This window comes from Notamacropus eugenii, chromosome 2 (genome assembly GCF_028372415.1).
Source record: "Notamacropus eugenii isolate mMacEug1 chromosome 2, mMacEug1.pri_v2, whole genome shotgun sequence".
In the NCBI taxonomy this organism is placed as follows: Eukaryota; Metazoa; Chordata; class Mammalia; order Diprotodontia; family Macropodidae; genus Notamacropus; species Notamacropus eugenii.
The window spans coordinates 349,363,405-349,388,102 of NC_092873.1; the positions used below are offsets into that span (position 1 = coordinate 349,363,405).

The window sequence follows — 24,698 nt, forward strand, 5'->3', positions numbered from 1 at the left end:
GGTGGTGTGGTATTGAAGCTCAGGGGAAAGACTTGAGCAAAGTATGTAGATCTGGGAATCATCTTCATAGAGGTGATAATTAAACCCCTAGAAGTGGATGAAGTCACCAAGAAGGAGAATATATAAATAAAAGAATAGTAGCCCAAAGGAGCTTTGGAAAGCATCTTGGGGAACACCCAAACCTTAGAGTTTTGATATGGATAATAAGCCAGCAAAGGAGACTGAGAGGGATTGGTTAGATAGGAAAAAGAAGCAGAAGAGAGTAGGGTCATGAAAAGTTAGAGGGGAGTGAGTATCCAGAAGAGGGTGGTTAACTGTGTTCACTTCAGCAATGAGCTTGAGAAGGATTGTGACTGAAAAAAGGTCATCATAGCTGGCAAATAAGAGATCATTAGTAATTTGGAAGGAGCAGTTTCAGTTGAGCGATGAAGTCAGAAATCAGATTACAAAGGGTTGAAGAGTAAGAAGAGAGAAGGAATTAGAAAAAGAGAGTGTAGATGGTTTTCTCTAGGAGTCTAACTAAGAAAGGGAGAAGAGATCTAAGATGATAGCTTGAGATCTGATTAAGGGTTTGGTTTTTTTTAAGGTGAAGGGAGACTTGGGCGTGTTTGAAGGTAGTAGGGGAGTAGTAACAAATGACTAGGGAGAGGCTGTATATTAAAGTGAAGGGGAGGGGATAATTAAAGGTTGTAATCTGCTAGAGAACCGGGGGTGGCCTTGGCAAGGAGAAGAGCCACCTCTTGGTCAGAAACTAGGGGAAAAGAGAATATGGGGGATGATGTCAAGTGGTTTGAGGTGAAGAGAGGATGAAGTGCATATAGAAGAACTTACATTTTCTCAGTAAAGTAAGAGGCCAGGTCCTTACCTGAGAGAGAGTGGAGAGGGGAAGGTATAGGAAGCTTGAGAAGGTTTGGAAAAGGTTTTGTGGCAAGGGAGTGAGCTAGAGAGTCAGTTAGGGGAGGGGCCAGTTGAGTTAGATAATATGAATTTATAATATACTCAATTAGGAATGCTATGAAACTTCCTCCAGCTCCATTCACCAACATGTGAGTATCTTTAGAAGAAGTAGATGGTGGAGCAATCCAGAGCTGAGGTTTAGCAAGAGATGAGCAGCAATAGGTCAAGGGGGCAAGGAATTCTAGAGGAAAGGGCAATATGGAATTGAATTGGTTAACTATAGGGTCAAGATTGGAGAAAGAAGAAAGTGAAATCAGAGCAAGAATAATGGCCTGATTAAGGATTAGATTGGAGGGGTACATTCTCAATGTGGGCAAAGAGGAAAGGTGAGGCATAGAAAGAGATGGAATAATAGAAGGTTATGGTCAATCAATCAATCAATATTTATTTAGTGCCTACTATATTTCAGGTACCATGCTAATGGTTGGTTGGTTGTTTTTTGTTCTTGGAGAGGACCAACATGACATCACTATGCTGGGGTCCAGGTAAACGTGGCTGATCAGACCACAGTTGGGCACCATGTTAAGTGCTGGTTAGATAAAAGAATATCAGTTTTTTAACTAGAGAAATGGAATACTTGTGAGTAATGAGTGTACAATGCCTGTGTGTGACTGAGGTAGAATGAATAAGTCACAGAATCTAAGGACACTAAGGGAGGTTGAGGCAAAGTCAACATTGATGTCAAAGTCCCTTGGTATAAGGGCAGGCATAGAAAAGAAAGAAGGACAGAGAGCCAGGGGCTGAGGTCCATGAGATAGGAGGGAGAAGGACCTGGAGCTCAGTACCCAATAGTCACCAAATCTGGATCCGGTGGAGAATTTTGATACTGTGAACTTCAAAGAGGAGGAGATCCTGAGTGATTGTGGTTGAGGAAAATCTGTCTGGAAGTGGCAGGTAGGGGCACGGAGCAGTCTGATTCTCATCTTTAGGGCCAGCATATCAGGGAATATGTTTGAAAGCACAACCAGTGATGAAGAGGAAAGCAAGGGATGTTGTATTCTCAATAGGGAGAGAGTTCTCAGTAAGGAAGAGTGAGAGATAGAGGTTCAGGACAAGAGGGACAAGGATAGGATTAATTAAGAGAGAACAGGAAGTGGGTGTGGAAACATGCTATCCACCTCTTGAGAGGTGATAGATTCAGGGTGTAGACTGAGACATAAATGTTTTGGACCCAGTCAATCTAGGAATTGTTTTGTTTAACTATAAATATATTTGGATGGGGTGCGGTGGGGAAGAAGAAATGACAAAGGAAATAGATTTTTAATTGAAAAAAGATTTTTTTAAAATAAGAGGTGGAGGTTGAAAATAGCTTTTTCCTATGTGCCAGGTGATTGATTAATATAAAGATAGGTTGGGAAATAGTTAGCCATAGGGATAGTAGTGGGTGTTAAATAAAAAATAAAGCTCAGTGTCTCCAAGGGGTGTTGTTGCTGGGCAAGGGCCAGGGGTGTAGGGCCTTAGTCACTCTTGTTGACTTGTCCTGGGGAGGTGGGGTAGGAGTGGGGGGATGGGTTGGATTGCTACCTGATCCCACAAAGCTGACAAAGGTCTAAGTTAGTCTTGCCTGGCTGAGGGAGGGGCAAACTAGAGGCAGTGGGCAAGTAGACTTGGTACAATTTCCCCCTGCATAGGGACTGTGTTCTATCCTTCCCCTTTATTCCAATTCCCTCCTAGCTTCTTCAACAGATTTCCTTCCCTCTGTCCATCTCCATTCTCTCTAATTTTCAGTCTCTCCCTATCTACTGCCTCCTTTCCTTCTGTCTAACCATATCTCTCCCATCCTCAAAAAAATCTGTCCCTGACTCTACCATCTCCCTTGGTGATCATCCTATGGATGTCCGTCTCCTTCCTTTCTCTGCTAAACTCCTTGATGATTTTTCACAACTCTGCCCCACTTAAATCCAATTCATTTGCAAGTTAAAACATCACCTGTGATATAATTGGTTCTCTTTCAAAATGAAGAACCAACAATGCCACCACCACCACCATCAACAACGTCAACAAACTCCCTGAAAAACATAATTAAAATTCAGTCCTTCCTCTTCCTCTCTTCTCCCCGATTCCCAGTTTCCCTACTACTGTCTAGGGCATACCCACATTCTCATTCACTCAGGTCAAATCTTTGGAATCCTCCTTGATGCCCTACTTACTCCATATCCATGCCTTTGCCAAATCAGCAGTTCAGACCCTCTTGCCTGGGTTATTATAATAGTCTTTTAATTGATATCCCATTTTCAAACTTCTTCCCTATCCAACCTATCGTCAACCTTTCAAATAAAAAGAATTTTACTCAAGAGTAGATCTGACAATATCACCCCCCAATAAACTAAAGTCATTATCTTTTACCTTCAAGATCAGATAAATCTAAAATCTTCTGTTTAACATTTGAGGTTCCTCACAACCTGGTCCTTTCTCACCTTTCCAGTTTTCTCACATGACTCCCGTCTAGGTACTCAAGTGTCCAGTAATAACGGCCTATTGACCGTTCCTCCAACACAGCATTCCCTCTCAAGGCCTTTATCCTTACTGCCAGTGGTACCTGAAATGCTCCCTCCTTTCACCACCAGCTGTTATCTGGAAGTTAAATGACACTTGCCCAAAGTCACATAGCCCAAATGTTGAAAGTGGGACTTGAACTCAGATCTTCCGACATCTGAAGCCAACTCTTTACCCATTAAGACTGTGGAGCTTAGTACTTGGTCAGGCATCAAAGGTGCCAAGGGCTGATGACTTTGTACAATTTTGTACAACTATTCCTCACTTAAATTCAATTCACCTGCTAGTCAAGGCATCATCCATGATGTCACTGGTTCTCTTAGAAAGACAAACAACTAAAACAAAATCCTCTTCTTGGCATACCTGGCTTCTTTTAAAATTGGAGTCTCTTTGGTATGAATTTTAAGTAAGCTCCTTGAGAACAGGGATTGTTTTGGGGGGAGGGGAAAGAGAGGGATCTAGGCCCAGGGGTATGCTGATAAACGTTTAACAACCAGCTTGGAGGAACGAAGGGGGAATGTATCCAGGGCACTCTTTCAAGTTTAATACACATTATTAATGCTTTCTCCATCACTTTCTGATTTCCACGGTATAAATGCTCATGTTGAAATTTTAACAATCATCACTCTAGTATAAGCTGGCTCCAGTTTACCCCTGTGTCTGGCCAATGAGAGCCCAGTTTTCAGAGTATAAACAGAGTAGACTGTTTGTCACTGTTTGGGAATCTGCTTCCTGAAATCCATGATGCCATGGAATAGAGGAGGCTGCTCTTTCCTTTAGAGTATGTGAAGATATTCTTTGTTTCTTGTCTGCTTTCTGAATGATGAATTTTACCAAAGTGGGAATTTATTTTGCTTGACTATGCATATTTATTATAAGAATTTTGTTTTTCTTTTTCAGTAGTGGGTTGGAAAGGGAGGGAGGAGGAAAGAAAATAGGGTTTTTTTAAAAATCAAATTTAATTTAAAAAAATAAGCCTTTTGATTGGCTGCTGAGCCTGAACTCTGTGTATATACCAAAGGCATTAAACAGCTGATATTATTTTTCTCTTCCCTAGTGGCAAGTAAAGGCAAGAACTGCAGAGCACCTCCTACTGGGGGATGGGCCTCAGGATCACCCAACTCAGGTGCCAAGTGATGTAAAACAAACAGCACCTACATTACTTCTGTCCTCATTGATTCTACCATCCCCCTTGGTGATCATCCTCTGGATGTCCCTCTCCTTTCTTTCTCTGCTAAACTCCTTGATGATTTTTCATTTCGTGTTCTTAAATAAAGCAGTATTGAAGATAGAATGACCTTGGGAGGGAAAAGTTGGGGGAAAGGTAGATGGGAGCCATGGAAGAGAATGTTAATAACTACTTAATAATAATAATATTCATTATTATTAGTTACTTATAACTTAGTTAATAATAAACTAAGTAGGGCTACACACAGCCTGGAGAAGTGGCCTGAGGGATCCATCCCAACATCTGAGACCTCTTGTCCTGCAAGCAAAGGAGCACCTCCCTCCAAATTTGGAAATTAACTTGGTAGAATGAATGTTTTGTAGAAATTTCTTTAAGTTTGAACTCTACAGGCACTGAGATGATATAGGGAGAAGCATGCCCCTGATTTGGACGCGTGGCGGGGGGAGTAGCTTTTTGCTTTTGGCTATTGTTGCATTTTTTCAGTAAAAATTACTTCTAATAGCTAACTGATGTTAATTGGGTAAATGATATTGGGGTGCTAATCACTAAGTCAACAATATTAACTGTAACTGGCAATTGATATTGGCAGTAGAGGGTGGAGCCAATACCATTAGAAGAATCACCCTCACAAACTTGGGTTTCCTCTAGAAACCTGTGGAGGGGAGGGAAAAATAGCTGTCCTCTGGGGACCCAGGCCACCAATGTGAGTGCAAGTTAGGATATCTACCCCAGTATTCTATAAAAGCTATATGTGTTTAAGCTTTCTTCGTATCCTCTGTGCTTAGCTCGGTGCCTCTCACCTGGTATGATCTTAATAAACATTTGTTGTTTGGATGATTGTCTAATTAGGTCTCAAAGCCCTTCTTAGCTTTGGGAGGACCCGTCAGGATTTGTTTTTCACTGTCTTTAAGAACCCAGGGTTTCCGTTTGGACCAAGATTTGTTTATGAACATCAGTGATTCCTTTTGAGGAAACTTGAAAATGTTTCTAGCTTCTGGGATGTAAGGGAAGCTACTCAGGGTGGAGGTGTGCTATTGGAAATCAATGTTGGGTGCTTGGAAAGCATTTCAGAAATGCAATCCTACTATACCAGATAGAAATACCAGGGTATCTAGGTGCCTCAAGTGAACAGAACTCTGTGACTGAAGTCAGAAATATCTAAGTTCAGATCCAGCATCAGACGTTAACTAACTTTTTGACCCTAGATAAGTCATTTAACTTCTGTCTGCCTCAGTTTCCTCAACTGTCAAATGAGAATCATAATAGCACCTACTTCCCAGGGTTGCTGGGAGATTCAAATGAGATATGTGTAAAGTGCTTAGCATGGTGTCTGGCACACAGTACGAACTTATTTAATGCTTGTTTCTTTCCCTGGGGTAATGAGGTATTTAGGTAAAGGTTTGTGCGTAGGATTTGGTGCCCTTTTCCAGGCCAGGTGAATAGAAGGCAAAGTGGGAAGAAAACAGCGGTGGCCTGAACCCCTTAGCCCTCCATCTAGTGGTCTCACTTTGGCTAGCTTGGGATCATAAACTGAAGGGACCTCACAGGAAGGTTAATTGACTTGGCCAAGGTAACACAAGTAGTAAGCATCAGAGGCAGGATCTGAACCCAGGTCCTCTGAATCCAGTCAGTGCTTTTAAAAGACAAACTGTATTCAGTTGACTTTTGATTATTCCATGCTGATCCAATGCCTCTGTCAAAGTGGAGGACTGAACCATGTCTTCCCTCCTCTGGGTCTCAGTTTCTTCTCTAAAATAAAGGGGTTTCTCCAACTCCGATATTGAAGGATCCTGTCACAGCCAGAGCTGGAGGCAGGAGGGAAAAAAGTCCCCTGCTTCTGACCATGGATTACACAATCCCCTAGAGCCAACAGCAGCCCGCCAGCATTCCCTGCCTAAATCGCTTCCAGTTTGTTTAGTCAAAACCCTTGGCCCAGACATCAAAGCCACTTTGGAGTTCTTGGGGGTGGTTGCTCTTATATGGTGTTTATTCCAGAGATGGCTCGGCTGTCACTGACTGTGTGGGGTGGACCTGAGAAGGCTGTGGAGGCTTCTGGGAATCAGAGCCACCCATTTAGGGAAGCAGATGGGGCAAACAGGACAGTCACCCTGGCAACTACCCTGGGGTACCTTCGAGTTGCCTGCCTTCCCTGGGACTGAGCCAAGACTTCAGGGTTACTTCAGAGTAGGGAGCTCCCTCCCTTCTCTGCTCCCTGACAGTGACTCCAATTTCCTCACAACAGAGTCAGACACCTTACTTAATTCAGGTTTCTAGGGTTCTTGTTATTCTACGCATGACCCTACATCTTAAACCCCTCATGTCTTTCCTGACTCAGCTGTGCTGTGGCTGCCCTCTCCCCAGTTTAGGTCCACCTTTTCCTTTCTCAGAGTTTTTATTTTAAAAAACAACACCTATTTAAACTTACCCCCTACCTACCACCAAACCACCACCCCTTCCCTGCTCCTTCTCCATCTAGGTCATCTTTGTGAGAAACAGTGTATTGGAAAGTACATCAGACTGGGAGTGAGCAAAGGCTTGGATTCAAAGACCCCCTTGTACCCTTACTAGTTGATTCACTGAAGGCAAACCACTTTGGTTTCCTCATCTACAAAATGTGGACAATGGTATCTTATTGTTATATATAATATATAACATATAATATATATAATACAATATTATAATATTATTGTTGTTCATTCAACTTTTAGTTGTGTCCAACCCATTTGAGGTTTTCTTGGCAAAGATTTTGGGATAAGTTTTGGAGTAATTTCCTTCTCTCCAGCTCATTTTACAGTTGAGGAAACAGAAGCAAACAGGGTTAAGTCACTTGCCTAGAGTCACACAGCTACTAAGTGTCTGAGACTGGATTTGAACTCAGGTCTTCCTGTCTTTAAATCAGGCCCTGCACTTTATCTACTGTGCCATCTAGCTGCTCCATTTCATCATTGTAATGTGACTAAAATGTCAATAATATATGGGGTGTCCCAAAAGTCTTAGTGTTTTGTTAGTCCTAAATCACTTATACAAAAGTCAGTTATTATGATGATGACTCTTTGCCCAACATCCTCTTTTTCAGAAAGGCTTCTTTAACAGAACCTACCCCTACTCTGTTTGATCCTTCTCTTAATACCTAACAAAGGAAGCTTGCACTGTGTTCCTCCTAAGTCTGCCCCTTCTGTGTCCAGACTTTCTCCAGAAACCTGGAGCTACTGGAAGGGGGACATTAGGGGAGGGATCGAGATCAGGACATCTTATCTTATTTTTCCTATGAATCTTCACCTCTACTCTAGCCCTGTTGGGGGTAGGAAGGAGGATGGAAAATGGAGGAACTGGATGAAAAGGAAGCTTATCCCAGGGGCTTAGAACAGTCAGCCTTTGGAGAAATGTCTTCAGGAAAAAGTCCATGTTGGGGTGGGGAGTGTTGGAGAATCTACAGGAATCAGCCTGATGGAGAAAGAAAGGTAACCAGCCTTAGGCCTCAAGAATGCCTTGGAACAAGAACAAAGGAAATGAGAGAGACTAGGAGAACGCTGGCATAAGAGAAAGAAAAGCATAGAAAGAAATGGGCATAGAAAGATGGGGAGCAAAGATACAGGAAGGGAAGGACCAGATGTTAATTGACTGATTACAAAAGGTTGAGGTCAAAGCCTACTAAGAGGGTGATCTCTCCCTGATGGACTTCTGGTCATTTCTTCCACCTGCTTTCCTAGAAGGAACAGGCCTTATTGTCCCCAGACCATAACTAGCCAAGACTCAGTCTCTCACATTCCCCTTGGCATAGGAAAGTATGGCATACTAGAAAGAACATTAGATATGGAATCAGACTAGCTTCATTACCTCCTACTATATGACCTTGGAGCAGTCACTACAATTCTTAGTGCCTTTTCTCATCTGTAAAATGAGAGGAGTGGACTGGATAGGGATTCTCTAAAGTCCCTATCAGATCTCTATCCTATGATTCTTGAAGGTTCCTTTACCCCCCCACAACCCAGAACAGCCATCAGCCTAACCTTTTCTTCTGTTCCCTTACTACCCTCCAAGTTCCCCTTTGCCTCTGTAGCTTCCTGTAATCTTCCATATCACCTCTACCCAACCCCAAGACAGAGGGGACTCTGGCTTCATTCATACTCTATGCTCTTCACATCATTGGTCGTCTTTGAGAATGAAGAATCAACAGCACCTTTTAAATCAATGAAATCCAAACCCACTTAGGAAAAGGTGAAGGCTGGGGTGAGATATTGTTGGACTGAATCTTTTTTCTGGTGGTATTTGACTCTCAGCAACTCCATTTGGGGTTTTCTTGGCAAAGATGCTGGAGTGGTTTGCCATTTCCTTCTCATTTTACAGATGAGGAAACTGAGGTAAACATGGTTAAGTGACTTGCCCAGGGTGACACAGCTAGGAAGTGCCTGAGGTCAGATTTGAACTCCTAAAGATGGGTCTTCCATAATCCAGGCCTGATGCTCTATCCACTGTGCCACCTAACTGCCCCTGAGGTGGGATAAGGTTCCTTTTAATATTGGAAAGAGGCCCAGAGCTTGAGGTCCCTTCTCTATGCCCACCCCCAGGACAGAGGTTTAGAGAGTCTTATGTGAATAGAAGCTATCCCAGGTATACAGAGGAACAAGGTGGAGACACCCCCAAAATAGCTTCTATTCTAAGATTTTCCAGACAGACATTCTCCTTTCTTACCACTTCCTCTCTGGAATGGGACTAGGGTGGTTGTGCAGGGCGCCCCTACAAGGGAGGGTGCTCTCATCCTAATGTATCTTTGGAATTTCCTCTGAACTGGGGGGAGAATGAGGGTTTCTCTAAAGCTAAGCCCTTTGTTGGCAGTTCCTTTGGCTGAGATTCACAGCAGGTGTCTACTCCTCCTTCTCCTCCTCCTCCTTGCTCCATCCTAACCCCTCCCTAGCCTCCTTAGTGATGTTAATGTAACAACAGCTGGTGATTAAAAACATCAGTTGGGCGGAGGGTAAGTGATCAACATTGCTGACATAGTTGCTAATCTCCAGGAAATATGTTTTTAATAATCAATGGAGGGGTCAGGGTGGGTGGTCCTAAGGGTGTGGGGGACTTGTCCTCCCTACCCTATCTCCACTGCTCTCTGATACTGTTCTTCATCTCAGCAAGGCTCTCTGAAGGAGGTTGGTGTAGAGACCCCCCAAGAGAGAATTGGCCACTTCATCAGCAGACAAAATGCCAGGGCCTGGCCCAAGTCTGATGGTCTAGGAATAGCAGAATGGGGACAAGGCTCTGCCAAGGGCATGGTTGGTGTGTCCGTGGTCATAGGCTAAGTGCTATGTGGGCCAAAGCCAAAGTCTAGGGGTTTTAAATATGTAGAAGGATTAATTCTGATCCAGATAATTGCTCTCAACATTTCCAAATGCCCTGAGTTAGGAGGTAAAGTGTCAAAAATGAAGGACTAAGTGCCAGGTACGGAGGGCCAAGTGCTAAGGGGAACTTAATTCCTATGTTTCTCTGCTTCTCTCCAGTTATGCTAGCCTCCCAGCACAAACCCTCTAGCTGTCTGCCTTCTGTAGACTCCCAGTGATTCTAGGTCTGGGTCACACTGAGATGACTGTTCTCACCTCCTTCCCTTTCTCCCTTCCTTCTCTTCTCCATCTTCCTTTCTTCTCACCTCCATTCCTTCCCCTTTTTTTTCCCTTCCTTCCCTCCTTCTTTCCCTCCTACTGTCACTAAGAGAATTCAGAGAGGGTTGAGACCACTGTGGAGAAGGGAGGAGATCAGGGAAGGCTTCGTGGTAGAGGTGGACGTTGGGTTGAACCTTGAAGGATGGGTACACTTTTGATTGCTGGAAAGGAGTATAGAGGGTACCCCAAGGTGAGGCAAGAGAGGACAAGTAGTGGAGATCACCACCATAAGCAAAGATGAAGAGACAGAAATGCACAAGACCAGCAATGAACAAAGTTGGCCTTAGAACAGTGAGTCCAGCAGGGTGAATGAGTGGAATAAGCTTGAGTAGGGCAGGGACCAGGTTTTATCACAATTTAAACACAATTCTCTTCAACATAGGTACTGTATAAATGTTCACCACTATCATCACTCAAATTACAACAAACACTAGTGTCACCATCATCACTATTGCTATCACAATCACAACAACCTTCAGGATCATCACAACTTCCCACCCCAAAATTACCTTGTATATAATCTTTGTATATTTACATGTTGTTTCCCCACAAAAGACTGTAAGTTTCTTGAAGGCAGGGACAGTTTCATTTTGTCTTTGTATCTCCAGGGCCTAATAAAGTGCCTGCACATGGGAGGATAATTTACTGTTCATCCATAGCTCATTAATTGCCAATTACTATCATCACCCCATGTAACATTTTATGAGCATGTTGTGCATGTTAACAGCTGTTACTTCTCTTGTTTCACATCCTCATCTTCCATCCCTCTGACATCATGTCTCAATAACCTCATTCTCTGAAAAAGAGGTGGTCCTTCTTGCCAAGGCCAATCCATCTGTCAGCACTCTTGAGCCCATCCCCTTCCATCTTCTCCATCAGATTGTCCCATTATCATTTTCTCCTTCTAATCTTCAATTGTTCCTTATCTACTTGTTCCTCTCTTTTTACCTATAAACGTGCCCATGTTTCATTTTTAAAAAATTCACTAGATCCTACCATCCCCACTCTTATCCTATATCTTTTCTCTTCTCACTTCTTGAAAAACCATCTCCTCAGTATCTTTGCTTTTTTCTCCTCATCCTTTCTTCTCAACTCTTTGCAGTCTGGCTTCTATCCTCATCATTCAAATGAAATTGTTCTTTCCAAAGTTACCAATGATCTCTTATCTGTCTTTCATTTCTAAAATATATGGAGAATAAAGTCAAATTTATAAGAATACAAGTCACTCCTAATTGACAAATAGTCAAAGGATATGAACAGGAAGTTTTCAGATTAAGAAATTAGAGCTATCCATAGTTGTGAAAAAATACTCTAAATCACTACTGACTAGAGAAATGCAAATTAAAATAACTCTAAGGTACAAACTCACACCTATCAGATTGGCTAATATGACAAAATAAATGAAAATGATAAATGTTGGAGAATATGTGGGAAAACTGGAACACTAATGCATTGTTGTTAGAGTTGTGAACTGCTAGGAACATTCTGGAACTATGCCTAAAGGTCTATAAAACTGTTCATACCCTTTGATCCAACAATAACAATGCTAGGTCTGTATCCCAAAGAGATCATTAAAAAGAGAAAAGGACCACATGTACAAACACGTTTATAGCAGCTCTTTTTGTGGTGGCCAAGAATTGGAAATTGAGAGGATGCCATTAATTGGGGAATGACTGAACAAGTTGTAGCATATGAATGTAATGGAATACTATTGTGTTATAAGGAATGATGAGCAGGTGAATTTCAGAAAAACCTGGAAAGACTTACATGAACTGATACCAAGTGAAATGAGCAGAACCAGGAAAACATTGCACATAGCAACACTGTTTGATGACTAGTTTTGATAGACTTCTCTATTCTCAGCAATATAATGATCTAAGACAACTCCAAAAGACTCATGATGGAAAATGTTATCCACATCAAGAAAAAGAGCTGAGTCTGAATGCAAATCGAAGCAGACTATTTTTTCTTTTTTTTTCTTGTGGTTTTTCCCTTTTGTTCTGATTCTTCTTTCACAACATGACTAATGTGGAAATATTTAATATGATTGTACTGTATAACCTATATCAGATTGCTTGCTGTTGTGGAAAGGGAGGAAGAGGGGAGCGGAGAGAGGGAAAAAAAATTTTGGAACTCAAAATCTCATAAAAGTGAATTTTGAAAACTATTTTTACATGTAATTGGAAAAAATAAAACACTATTAAGTGGGGAAAAAACCAAATTTAATGGCCTTTTCTTAATCTACATCCTTCTTGACTTTTCTTTAGCATTTGACACTGTTGATGACCTGGTTACTCTCTGCTTTCTGGGTTTTCATGATACTGTTCTCTCATAGTTCTCTTTCTATTTGATTGCCCACTCCTCACTTTCCTCTATTGGATTGTCATCTATATCATTCCCACCAACTGGAAAACAATTCTAAAAGCTTTATTCCAAAGCTTTATTCTGGACCCTTCTCTTTGTTCTTTCCATACTTTCTCACTTAGAGACTCCATCAGCTCCCATAGATTCAATTATTGTTATGTTGATGATTCTTGGGTCCTTATATCTAACCCTAGTCTCTCTCCTGAGCTTCAATTCCATATTACTGAATGCCTATTGAACATTTCAAACTGGATTTTCCATAAGCTATCTAGAACTCAACTGTTCAAAACTGAACTCATTATCTTTACTCCTAAACCTACCCCTCTTCTGAACATCTCTACTACTTTTCCATTCTCCCAGTCATTCAGATTCAAAACTTCAATGTCATCCTCAACTCCTAACACCCCACAGAACTAATCAGGTACTAAATATTGGTATTTCTACTTTCTCAACATCACTCATATTCAGCTCATTCTCTTTACTCACCACCCTTGTACAGAACTTTATCACCTCTCCCTGAACTATTGTGGTACCTTCCTGCTTGATTTCCCTGACTTGTCTCTCCCTTTTCCAATCCCTCCTCCAGTTTCCAGAATTGGCCATTTCAACTCTACATGATCCTCTGCTCTTGAATCCCTCTGTCCTCTTATCGTAACTTGCTAATCTCTTGCCAAACCTCAACCCTGGATTATTCCCAACATCCATCTCCTCTATTCCTATGCCTCAAACTGCAGAACACAGCTGTAAGAAGTTACACAATCTAAATTCACATTATTTCATCTATGTATTAAAGGTCACTTAGAGGAATAAGGAAGAAATACCTTTCAGATAGACAGGATTATACAAGATAGAATGGATAACACTGATTATATAATATTTAAAAGTTGTTCCCCACATGAATCTAATGAAGAGAAGGGAAACAGGAAATAGAGGAAAAAACAACTTTGTAAGAAATTTCTCAGATAAGGTCTCATACCCAAGATACATAAGGAACTTATTCAGATTTATAAAAGAGTAGATAAATGGCCAAAGACATGAATAGGAAGTTTTCACAAGAAGAAATACATCCTCCTTTGTATTTTAAGTTTTATATATATATATATATATGCATATATATAATGTATGTAAATATACAAACTATATATAAGTATAATATATATTATATATAATGCTCTAAATCCTTTATAATTAGACGAAAGGAACTCGGAGGTTCTACTTCATACTTATCAGATTGTCAAAAATGACAAATATTGGATGGCTATGGGAAAATAGGTATTGCAGACACTCTGGGCAGTGCTGTGAATTGATTCATCCAGTTATTCTGTAAAGTAATTTGGAAATGTGCCCCCAAAGTTACTACAACTTTGCATACTCTTTGGCCCAGTTATAGCATTACTAGGGCTTATACTTCAAAAAAGATCAAATAAAGAGGAAAAGGACCTTACATATAAAAATAAAATAAAATTACAGCAGCTGCTTTTGTGATAGCCACAAATTAGAAACTGAAATGCTATCTTCCACGTGGGGAGTGGTCAAACAAATTATGGTAGGTGAGGGTAAAGAAATGTATTGTACCGTAAAAAAGTAATGAAATGTACAATTTCGGATGAAAATGGAAAGGCCTCTATTAACTGTTACAGAATAAAATGAACAGATCTAACAAGACAATTTATATAATAGCAAGACATTGAGAAACCTTAGAATTCAAATCAATGCAATGATAAACCACAAATCTCAAAGACTGAAGATGAAACATATTAATTTATCACCTGCCAGGTGATGAACTTAAGATGAGAGAGAGACACACAGCATGGTCAGTGTGGGAATTTATTTTGCTTGACCATGCATGCTTATGATAAAGGTTTTATTTTGGGGGGATATCTGTTATTATTGTTGAATGGAGGGACCAATAGAAGGGACAGATTATAAATCTATGTTAAAAAAAATTAACTTTACAATATAAATGAAAATCAATTCACGTTATCCTACTTCAACTAGACCCTTACTGAAGCAAGACAATCCTTTTGTTCTTTCCTAATCTATTCTCTGTCTCACTTCCTACAAAAGCTTCTCCAAACCTTCTCTTCTTTCCTCAAGCCTTTCACAACATCCCTCCCTACCTCTCTCTTGGCTTAACATCTTACCTCTTACTTTCCTGAGAAACTGAAGCCATTAGATGTGAGCTTTAATCTTCATCTCAAAACCACTCAACCTCATTTCCCCTAACCAATCTCTCTCTTGGTTTTCCCCAGTCTCTGACAAAGAGGTGGACCTCCTCTTTGCCTGAGCCAATCCTACTACAATACATGTAGTCTATTTTCCAGCAAAGTGACCCCTCTATCACCCATCTGTCCATTGTGTCCTTCAAGATTCATCAGAAACACCACCTTCCACAAGAGGCTTTTATCATCTTTGCTGCTAGTATTTTCTTCTCTAAAGTTACCTTCCAATCTATTCTGTGTATATCTTGTATGTACCTATTTTGCATGTACCTATTTTTCTTCCACATTAAAATGTTAGTTCCTTGAGGGCAAAGGATGCTTTTACCTTTTCTTTGTATCCCCAGTGTCTTATACACAGTAAGTGTTGAATGAATACTTATTGCTTGATAGATTGTTTTCCTTCACTAAAAATGGGAATAGGAAGATTGTTCTGAGAAGAATATTTTAAATTACTCTAGAACCTCAGACTTCAAAGACTAAGTACAGATTAGCTTCTATGCCCTTCCCCAGATATCCTCCCTGAATTACCTCACTCTTTATTTCCCATCCCTTTCTGTACTTCTATCTCTTCCATTCCTCCTGTAAAGGTGAGGAAAAACCAACTTGACCAGCAACCCCTTAATCCAGGGGTGGGGAACCTGTAGCCTCAAGGTCACATGTGGCCTTCTAGGTCCTCAGGTGCAGCCCTTTAACTGAATCCAAACTTCACAGAACAAATCCCCTTAATAAAAGGATTTGTTCTGTAAAACCCAGACTCAGTCAAAAGACTGCACGCAAAGACCTAGAAGGCCACATGTGGCCTCAAGGCTGCAGGTTCCCCACCCCTGCCTTAATTCAATCATTCCCTTCCAACATTTATTTCCAATTGGCCCAGCACACTTGAAATAACACTTTATTCCCCCAATCCTTTCCATCTCTGATGACTTTTGAAATCCCCTTTTCTTCTGTGAAGACTTCTTGCCCTGGAAGAGAGCTAATAATTTCCAGATATTCACTCTGGTTCATCTTGACCAGTGTTAGGGCAGTAGATAAGTGTTTGGTATTCTTACCTACAGCCTAACTCTGATGGACTCCCCAGGTCCCTCAAATATCTTGGTAGCATTTGGGTTGGTGGGGATCATTATTAAAATCTTGTTTCACTCCCACTACAGATATGCCTCAGACAAATTGTAGGTTTGGTTCCAGATTACCACAATAAAATAAATATCACAATAAAGTAAGTCACATAAATTTCTTGGTTTCCCAATGCAAATAAGAACTATGTTTACACTATACTGTGGTCCATTAATTGGGCAATAGTATTATGTCTACAAAAACCAATATGCATACTTTAATTAAAAAACACTTTATTGTTAAAATATGCTAACCAGAATTTGAGCCTTCATTGAGTTGTAATTTTTTGGGTGGTGGAGAGTCTTGCCTTGATGTGGATGGCTGCTGACTGATCGGAGTGGTGGCTTATGGTTGAGGTGGCTGTGACAATTTCTGAAAATAAGACAACAATAAAGCTCACCACATAAGATTGACTCTTCCTTTCATTTGAGCACTTAGAGGCCATTGTTTTCAGTTGTTGTTCAGTTTCAGTCACCTCTAACTCTTCATCACCCCATTTGGAGTTTTCTTGGCAAAGATACTGGAGTAGTTTGCCATTTCCCTCTCCAACTTATTTTATAGATGAAGAAAGTGAGGCAAACGGGGTTAAGTGATTTGCCCAAAGTCACGTAGCTGGTAAGTGTCTGAGGTCAGATTTAAACTTGGGAAGATGAGTCTTTCTGGCTCCACATCCCATGTTCTATCCCCTGCACTACATAGTTGCCCACAGGGGTCATTGCAGGGCTACTAATTGTCTATATTTCAATATTGTTGTATCTCAGGGCATAGGGAGGCCAGAGAAGAGGGAGAGAGACGGGAAGGGCTGGTTGGTAGAACAGTCAGAACATGTACAATATTTGTCGGTTAAGTTAGCCATCTTATATGCATGTGGTTTGTGGTGTCCCAAAATAGTTACTATAATAACATCAAAGATCACTGATCACAGATCACCATAACAGATAGAATAAAAATGTAAAAGTTTGAAATATTGCAAGAATTACCAAAATGTAACACAGAGGCACGATGTGAGCACATGATGTTGGAAAAATGGCATCAATAGATTTGATCTATATAGGACTGCTACAAACTTTTAATTTTGGGGGAAAAAAGTAATATCTGAGAAGCACAATGAAAGAAGGTATGCCTCTATAATGATTAGGGGGATCTGTGAAAAAAAGTCCAAAAACCTGCCGGGGTTTTCATCCTCCAGTTGTAAGTTCAAACTTCCTATGTGAATAATAAGGGGGCATCTTTCACTGTCCACTCTCAAGTTATGCTTAACCATAAATTTTGAGATGCCTGAGAGGTGTCCCCTAAGTTCTAGGTAGTGAATAATAATTAACAATAATAATAATATATCATGGATATAAGTGATTACTCTGTGCCAAGCCCTGTGCCAAGTGCTTTGAAAGTATTATTTAATTTGGTCCTCACAACAAACCTGAGAGGCAGGTACTAGTATTACCCCCATTTTACAACTGAGGAAATTGAGGCAAATGAAAGTTAGGTGACTTGTCCAGGGTCATACTACTAGTAAGTATCTGAGGTAGGATTTGAACTCATATTTTTCTGATTCTAGACCCAGTACTCTATCCACAATGCCACCTTGACGGCACCCTCTCATGTTGGCATTTCTGGGTCCTAAAAATATATTTTAAAAAGTTAGGCAATGTAGGAATGTCTGCATGCATGCTCAGACTCTCTGCCCTATCCCAGCTCCTTGGTAAAGCCCAGCACAGCCTCCCAGTCTAACCCTCACCCCTAAAGACAAACATGCACAGAGTCTAGGAGCAAATGACTTTTTCTATTAGTGTACTCTCAGGGGTGGTAACTCCCAACCCCAAAATGAGGCTCAAGAAACTAGTCAAGCAAGGGGTATGGATGAAAGGGGAAGAACTGAGTGGACAAACCAGAATTTGGAAAAAGAGGAATGGGGCAAGATGAGCTTAATCTGAACAAGTGGGGGGTGGGGGGTGATAGAAGACTAGGAAGGATGTGCTTCAGGGAGAAAGAGTGTGTGTATAAATGAGGGAACAGAGAGGGGCCAGTTGGGGGGGGCAAAGAAACAGGGGTCCAAGGAGGGAATGGTAATTTGTAATGGTGGGAGATCAGAGATGGAGGAAGGAGGGGTGTGAGAAGAAGTTAGGAGGAGGACCAAACAGTGGAAATTGGGAGAGGGAAGTCAAAGATTTCTGAGAAAAAGATCCTGCAGACCAGGGAGGGGTCAACTCCATAAGAAAGAGTGTCCCTCCCACTCACCCCTAGCCCCAGTCTCACCTCCAGGGGGCTCAGGTTACCGACGGTGTTTCCTATTTCAGGCTTCAGGTCCCTGTAGATCCCCCAGTCCCCTCCCTTTCCTCCTCCCCCTCTTCCCTGGGGAAGGACAAACACATTTGATATATGAAGTGTTTCCACCAAGACGCTTGGGAATCCCACAAAGGCTCCTGTGTGCAAACCCTGGCCCCACTCCTCCCCTTCCCCCTCCAACACCCCCCTCCCTTGCTTCCTCCCTCTGTCTGGGAGTCTGAGAATGCCTCATTTCCCTGGGAGAGCCAAAAGAGAATTTGGACTGGGATGTGTGGGTTGGTGGGGGGAGGAGAGAGATCCTCTTCCCCAGACCCTAGCCCTGCCCCAAAGAGGTAGTAATGTATAGGCTTCATTAGCCTGTTAAAGAGAGGGGAGCAGTCATGGAAGGTTTGCTTATATCTTCCCCATCCTGGCTCTCCCCTTCCACTACCTCCTCCATCCCACTCCCCACACTTTCCCCATCACTTCTCACAGCTGCAGGTCCCCATCCTCTGTTGGTGATGGAGAGTCTTGCAAACCCTTGCAAAGGACCCCAAAGAGAGAGAGCTTGAGGCCTTAGGACATAGAAGAGCAGTTGGAGGTGTCTCACTTCCTGTGACCATTAGGATGTGTGTAGGAAATGAGGGAAGGGGTTCTGTATTCTTGGGAACCCTCTCTGGAAGGGCAGGTGAGTTGTCTGGCTCCAGGAGAGACCCAAATCAAGAGGGCCCATGAGGACACACTTCCCCATCCAGATACTCCCCCTCCCACCCACAAGCAGGGGAGGAGGGGAAGACTCTCTCTTCCTCCATGGGTGGTCTCTCTGAACCAGCTTCTTCATGCCCGTTTCCACCCTTTCTGTGCCTCCTGATGAGAGCCAAGAAGGCAGTGTTCAGTGGCTCCAGACCACACTAAATATACATGCTGCCACCTTCTACGAGAGTATTTTTGTGGTCCACTAACTCTGGGTGTTATTACTGTGAACTCTATTGTTAAAAAACAGAGGGAAAAATTCAATTGATTAGAATAAATCATGTGTGTGTGTGTGTGTGTGTATGTGTGTGTGTTTGGGAAACACAGTATACATTTATGTAAATGAGCACATGTTATATGATCATATATTTTATTTTTCTACATCCATGTGCCCATACATGCTCCCAGGCATGAAAGTTTGATAGGCCACAAACACAAATAAGGTCCCTAGGAAGAGTAGACATTTGTAACATGTGTCAGGATGTGTGTTTGCATGTCCACATGTGTGCGTGTGACTGCATGTCAAACACACTCCACTTCCCCCGGAGCTGGAACTTAGCAGGAAGGGTCAGACGATGTCTGAGACACTTTTCATATGTCAGGAAAACCAGTCTCCCCTTTCAGGAAGCCTTCCCAAGGAAAATAAACCAGCCCCAGATCCTGATGGGGGTAGGGAAAGGAGAAAGGGGGAGAGGGAGCTGAACTGAGAGGGAAGGGGGTAGGAGGAGAAGTGGGGAAGGAGCTGGGCAAAGGGGAGGGGAAGCTGGGGGAGAGGGAGGAGGCAGGAAATCACAAAAAGAACACTGCTCCTTAGAGCAGCCCACTGCTCTAATTGCTGTTCCACTTTCCTTCCTCTGCTCTCCCTTGTCCTCCCTTGTCCCTTTCCCCAGTTTCTCCAGATTCCTCTCCTCTTCACAGTCATCTCTTTCTTTCCCTCTCTTATCCCTACTCTCCCTCCCACCATGCATCCTTCTCCCTTAGGTCCTTGTTTTTCCATTCTGTCTTCATTGACAACCCCCTCCCTCCCAGCTGCCTGAGCTTACGTCCCCACACATCCCCAGGTATTCATCCCCTTCTCTAATAATCTATACAGAAGCAGAGATGGAGGAAGAGAAATCCCAGAATACCTATGAGGACAGGAGGCAGTGACAGATCCCAGAGGTATCCATTTTTAACCTCTGAACCTCAATGCCATCCTGAACTGGCACCCAAACTATACATACATCCATACGTACACACACACATACACAATACACATACATATATATAAATATATATGCATATGTATGTGTATATATGGGTATGTGTATACATATGTATGTGTGTATATGTATATATATTAATAGCCTATAAAAGAGATTTGGAAAACGGAGTTGTGCATACTTAGAAGAGAGAGAGAGACACAGGGAGAGAGAATATACAAAGAGACAAAGAGATACAGAGAAAAAGGAGAGAGAGAGAGAGAGAGAGAGAGAGAATTTATTAAGTATTTACCATGTACTTATACTGCCAAGAACTGGAGCCACAAATAAAAACATGATTATTCCTGTCTTCAAGAAGCTAACATTCTAATGGGGAAAGATCACAATAAAAGGGAGCTGAAAAGAGGGGGTTGGAGATAGTTGAAGGCATGGATATGAACTGGAATTCCTGTAGAGGTCTGGATCCTGGTAAGGTAAGGCCTGATTTGGCCTTTCAAGGTCAAGGGTAGTTCCATACATGGAATCCAATTTTCCAGTGGAGAAAAATCAGATCATTTTAGTGCCAGGTGTATATATGTATGTGTGTACATATATAGATAAATATGTATATGTATATAGATGTACATGTGTGTATGTATATGTATCATGTGTGTGCATTGCATATGTGTGCACACATGTATGTATGTATGTGGGTGTATATGTGTGCATATATGTATTGTGCGAATGTGTGTGTGTGTTGGCGGAGGGGGCTGGGTTCCAGTGAATGCTGATTGACTCAGGACACAGAGAATCAGAGCATATATGTGGCTATTCATATGCACATGTGTTTGTGCATATGTAAATTTCTGTGCAATTCTATGTGGATTTTATGTGTTTATGTGTGCTTTACAACTGGAGAAATGTAGGCATGTATTTTAACATATGCAAGTCCATGTTGTCATGCATATGTACATTCATATGGATTTGGGGAATGAGTATGTTTGTGTATTAGAAGGGGATAGTAAACTGCTTCTGAAACAGTAGTTTCTAAACTTCCGTGTTCCTATATCCCTAGCATAAAAGATTTTTTAAATTTTTCCATATATATATTTATGAATTTATAAATTATATATGTTTCAGTCATTTTTTAGTTGCATCTGACTCTTTGTGACCCTATCTAGGGTGTTCTTGGCAGAGATATTGGAGTGGTTTGCCATTTCCTTCTCCAGATCACTTTACAGATGAAGAAACTGAGGCACACAAGGTTAAATAATTTGTCCAAGGTTATGCAAGTAGTAAGTGTCTAATGCTGGATTTGAACTCAGGTCTTTCTGACTCTAGGGTTGGTGCTCTATCCTTTATACCATGTAGCTACTCAAATTATATATAGGTAAAATAGATTGGGAGGCTATTTAATATATATAGAATAGATTTTACGTATATATATTATCAATTGAATATTATGTATGCAATTATATATATGGGGCTGACTAACATATAGAGAAATTGGATATATTGATATTTATCTAATTAATTGAATGTTACATATGATTATATATGCAATATAATATATATTAGACAGCCTCACACACATATATCTTATATAATTTAGAAATTGATAAATATACATATATTGGGGAACATGTCTAAAAGTCTTTTATGCTGGGATGCATATATATACATCTATATATATTGTGTGATATGCATGTGTATACACACATATGTGATGGTTGGCTTCCAAGTGGCATGGAAATATCCCTGGAATGTGACCCACTCCTGAGGGAAGCTTGAATTTCTGCCTAAGGGAAGGGGGAAAAAGGCTGTAGCTTGCCTGTCTCCAAAAGGTGTATTAGGCTAGATGACATCTATCCACCATGCCTCAAATATCTATCTAGTCTAGGGATACAAAATTCAGGATATAAAAGGCGTACAATCCCTTATCATTCTTAAGGGGGAAGTTAGCCCTTAGCTTCCACAGGCCAGCACAGCCCCTTCCTACCAAATAAACAGCCTACCACAAATCACAAATAGCAGGTAAGTCCATTGACCTAAGCAAAACAGCAAATAGAAATCAGAGAAATTTCAATAAGAACCCACCAAAGAATCCACCAGATGGGATGAGTTCAGTACCTGGGAGTGAGATATGAACCTCCATCAGTTGAGAGAGGAATGATCTCACCCAAAGGAGGTCTATTCTCAGCAGTCTCTAAAATGTCAAGCAAGTTCAGGGGCATGAAGTGATGATGCATTGGGCTTCATATACTTGTCTGCCATTCTAAAGTCTTTTTCTTTCTCCTACCTCCCTGGAGTTCCTTTCTCCATATGGCTCCCCCAAGAAGTATCTGGAACTAGCTCAGTAAATCCTTTCTGCAGGTCCTTAACATTTCATTCAGCTTTCTTTCTAATAATTAGAAATCATGTCTGTTTCATGTCATGAACAGGCAGCATGCAGCACAGGACTGTCTTTAGGGGTACCACCTAATGGGGCATTATATTCATATTCTACTATATTAGTAACTATTTGCATAAAATTTAAGAGATGACATAAAGATGAAATAACATTTGATCTTAGAGTCAACAGGGAGGCCCTGGACTTCACTGAGTAGGGGAATGACACAGTCAAACCCAATTTTTAGGAAAATTACTTTGACACCTAGGCAGAGGATGAACTGCAGTGAGGAGAGACTTGAGGAATACCTCTTGGGAGGCTGCTGAAACATTTCACATGTTGAAATGCCTGAAAGGAAGTGGTGGCTATGTGAGGAAAGAGAAGGATTAGGTTCAAGAGACAATATGAAGTGGAAATGACAGGATTTAACAAGTCATTGGCTATGAGGTTTAACAGGGAGAAATCAAGGATGTCACCGTGGTTATGAACCTAAGTGACTGGAAAGATGTTGATGATGTCCTCCAAAAAGGGATGGATTTGAGGGAAAAGATAATGAGCTTACTGGAAAGACTTACATGAACTGATGTTGAATGAGGTGGGAAGAACCAGGAGAACATTGTACAGAGGAACAGAAACTTTGTTCGATGACCAACTTTGATAGACTTATCTCTGCTTATCTAAGACAACTCCAAGACTCATGATGGAAAATACTATCCACCATCCATTTTTCTAAAGAACTATAGAGTCTAAATGCAAGTTGAAGCATACTATTTTTTATTTTTTTGTTTTTTCTTTCTTGTGGTTTCTCCCACTGATTCTAATTCTCCTTTACAACATGACTAATGTGAAAATTAAAAAAAAAAAGATAATGAGTTTGTTTGGGATATATTGAGCTTGAGATGTCCATAGTGTATCCAGTTTGAAATGTCCTATAGTCAGTTATATAGACAGATAGATAATAGATAGATATAGAGATAGATAGAGAAGGAGAGAGAGAGAGAAGGAAAGAGAGAGCATTTATGAAAGTGAACTCAGGCGAGAAGGTAGAAGCTGGATGTATAAATCCAGAATTCGCATCATTGAAATGATCAATGAACTCATGGGAGTTGATGAGATCATTAAGAAAGGAAACAAAGAAATAGAAGAATCAAATTGTCAAGAATTTATTGAGTGCTTACTATGTGCCAGGCATGTAGTAAGCTGTAAGTGCTAGAGAAACAAAGAAAGGCAAAACAAACAAACAAAAAGTCCTTGACTTCAAGGAGCTCACAATCTAATGAGGAGACCACATGCAAATAACGATGTATGAACAAAATATATACAAGATAAATTGAGGGTAATTTCAGAGGGAAGGCACTAAGATCGAAGAATATTGGGAATGACTTCTTGTAGAAGACGGGATGTTAGCTGGGACTTGAAGGAAGACAGGGAAGAGAGGAGGTTAAGAGGAGGGAGAGTGTTCCAAACGTGAGGGACAACCAGTGACAACGTTCAGAGTCAGGAGATGGAGTATGATGCTCAAAGATCAACAAGGAGGTCTGTATCACTAGATCCTAGAGTACTGGAAGAGGAGTAAGGTTAAAAAAAAGACATCCTAAGACAAAGCTTTGGGGGTTACCCACAGTTAGGGGGCGTAGTATGAAAACGATCCAGCAAAGGAGACTGAAAAGAGTTTGCCAGATGGGTAGGAAGAAAACAGGACAACTCAGAGAGGACAGAGTATCCTGGAGGAGAAGGCTATCAACAGTGTCAAATGCTGCAGAGAGGTTAAGAAGTACCGAGGAAAAGCCATTTTATTTTACAATTAAAAGATCGTTAGCAACTTTGAAGAGAACAGTTCCTGTTGAGAGAGGAGTCAATGATAACACGGAGACTGAAAACCTGAGACCCTGAAACGAATGATAGAAATATGGAAGCTCAGAAAACAGGTGTGTTGGGGGGATAAAGATAATGTACCGAGATGTGGTGTGGATTGCAGCTTACCATGTGTACTCATTCTGTGTGACTCATTCTTTCCCACTAACAAGGAGGTGGTAATGCCCTCCTCACTGTCTGCTGCATAGAGGCTACCTTCAGAAGAGAAGCTTTGGCAGGAGGAAGGCTGGGGGAACACTT

General features: G+C 41.3%; 1 long non-coding RNA gene across 1 annotated transcript in view; it reads right to left on the reverse strand.

Annotated features, from left to right (window-relative positions):
- LOC140523995 (uncharacterized) overlaps nucleotides 1-18,380 on the reverse strand; it is a 52,162-nt gene extending 33,782 nt beyond the window's left edge. Inside the window, exon 1 of the long non-coding RNA XR_011973537.1 lies at nucleotides 18,252-18,380. This is a non-coding gene — a long non-coding RNA (uncharacterized lncRNA). The remainder of the gene's footprint in view (nucleotides 1-18,251) is intronic.
- Nucleotides 18,381-24,698: the final 6,318 nt, after the last annotated feature.